The sequence below is a fragment of the Penaeus chinensis genome, chromosome 19, assembly GCF_019202785.1.
Source record: "Penaeus chinensis breed Huanghai No. 1 chromosome 19, ASM1920278v2, whole genome shotgun sequence".
NCBI lineage: Eukaryota > Metazoa > Arthropoda > Malacostraca > Decapoda > Penaeidae > Penaeus > Penaeus chinensis.
In genome coordinates, this window is record NC_061837.1 from 1,093,982 (window position 1) to 1,096,481 (window position 2,500).

Genomic DNA, 2,500 nt, shown 5'->3' on the forward strand with positions numbered 1-2,500 from the left:
ATGATGTAGGTAAGTATCGACTACTCATGTGAATTGTATAAATTTTAATCACTCTAAGACACAGCAAGCATGGTTTGTTGTAGAACATCAGCTATATAACACTTGAATCTTCTGCAAACAAGTGCAATATATAATATTGAAGCTGTGAAAAAAAATGTATATAGCTAGGAAAATCATAAGACACACATTTATAATTATACAGGCTCTAAGATCTATATCTTTACACTGAAACATACAACAGTGATTTGATAATAGGTACTTCACAAGAGCACCAACTATGAACTAACATCGAATGCAGCGCCCGATTCTGTAATCACAGTTAAATTGTTACTGAACTACGCAAAATGACTAATGTGGTAAGAGGAAATAAACGAATTTTGAGAAACGATGGCTTGCACATGTTTAGAAATAATTGTATGTGTAAGGATATACATACACATACACATATGCACATATATACATACATGCATACATATATATATATATATATATATATATATATGTGTGTGTGTGTGTGTGTGTGTGTGTGTGTGTGTGTGTGTGTGTGTGTGTGTGTGTGTGTATGTGTATATATATGTATGTATATTTATATATATATATATATATATATATATATATATATATATATATATACGTACGTACTACATCATGCCTAAGGTTTTGTGCCACGGAGCTCCACGAGCCACACTGACCTTCCTTCTCGGTGCTGTAGAGGCGCTTGAGCAGACCGAAGACTCGTTGCAGAAATGGACGGCTGTCATGAGCATGGTGGTGATGGTGCCTCTCTCGCTGTCTTTCCACATCTCTTCCCCCATTCACTCCTCCTTCTCTTCCTCCTCCCTCTCCCCCGTGGCCTGCAGTTTCGCCCCCTTCAGCGCCAGCGTCGTCATGCGGCTCCAGCCGAGGGTTCGTGCCCGCCGTCGGCGCCCTGCTGCCGCCGCTTACAACACCCACGGCGCCGCTGCTTCCGCTGCCTCCATTGCTGCCCACGCTGCCCGCGAGGAGCTTCTTCTTGCGCTGCGGCCTCTTGTCGTAGCCCTGGCTCACGACGCTGTACATGGCGTCAAGGGTTCGAGTACTGTTGTTATCCACGCACTCTTTATGTCTCTTAAGTTTTCCCCTATGGGACGGCGTTCATTGGGTCATTTTCCTTTCTTTTCTTCGTCTTTATATCGAATCTTCTGTTTACTCAACTTAACCCTTACGTTTCAATAAGTTACACACAAAGTCAGGCAATCGACTTGTTTTTCTAGGTTAAGGATAACTATATTTTTTCAAATAGTTTTAGAAATAACAATGCAGTCTCCTTTATGACATCTTTCACTCCACTCATTTACGCCATCAACATTTTGATTATGCAAATTTTGATTAACGGTTTGTGCCAAAATCTCGCTTTACGCCCAGGCTTCCCCTTGGCGACTAGAAGGAGACTTGCTCTGCGCTGGCTTCGTCGTGGCTGCGAAACTGGAACGAAAAAAAAGTCTTAAACTAGGCTGAGAGGACAGCTGTACTCAACTATGTGTGTGAAGGAAGGTTGTGTGCTTATAGGTAGGTGTGCCTACCCATAGTTTAACACATATACAACAAATTGAGAAAACAATTAACAATTATCTAGGAAAAACACAGAAGACATGAAGTGCAGTAAGGTGCGTATGCGTGCCACAAGAGCGAGATAATCGGCGGACACAAGCGCAGTTTATTCATCGAACCACTCTCCCGGGCGGCGCTGCGCCTGCGACCGGCGCCGCGGTGTCAAGACGGACCGCGGGGGGCGAGGGGGAGGAGGAAGCGGAGGGAAGGAGAAATGTGGGCAACAAAAGGATGATTTTTTTTTAATGATAAATGTAATATCTTCTTTCTTTTTCATTCTCCCAATTTCAATAACCGATAACTGTACAAACAATATTCATATGCGTCCGTGTGTGTTTATGTACATACATATATACTTTGACACACACACGCACATATGGGTGTGTGTGTGTGTATGTGTGTGTGTGTGTGTGTGTGTGTGTGTGTGTGTTTGTGTGTATGCGTCTGTGTGTGTGTGTGTGTGTGTGTGTGTGTGTGTGTGTGTGTGTGTGTGTGTGTGTGTGTGTGTGCATGTGTGTCATTTTTTTCAAATGTTCATCACTATTATTATCGATAATATCCTATTTATCAATACTATAGCTATTATCGTTATCATCTTTAAATGGGAAAACCTATCGACAGAAGGGGAAAAAAGAGCAGCAATGAATAAAGAGAAGAGAATGAGAGAAAGTTCAAATAATCAACGAGCTGACAACAGGGCCACCAGTACTCTTGCCGTAATTGAAACCCGCAATGACTCCTGTGTTAATGAGTGTGTGAGCAGCGCGCCAGCAAAGGCCCTTCCTGCAGCTGTCGATCGCCGCTTCAGGAGAGCTCGAGGTCGAATGCGAGGCGGTGGCTTGGCTCCTCGACGGCTGACGCGACGGGGGTGGGAATCCGGCTCAAGGTCCTGCTCGATTATCACTCTTCT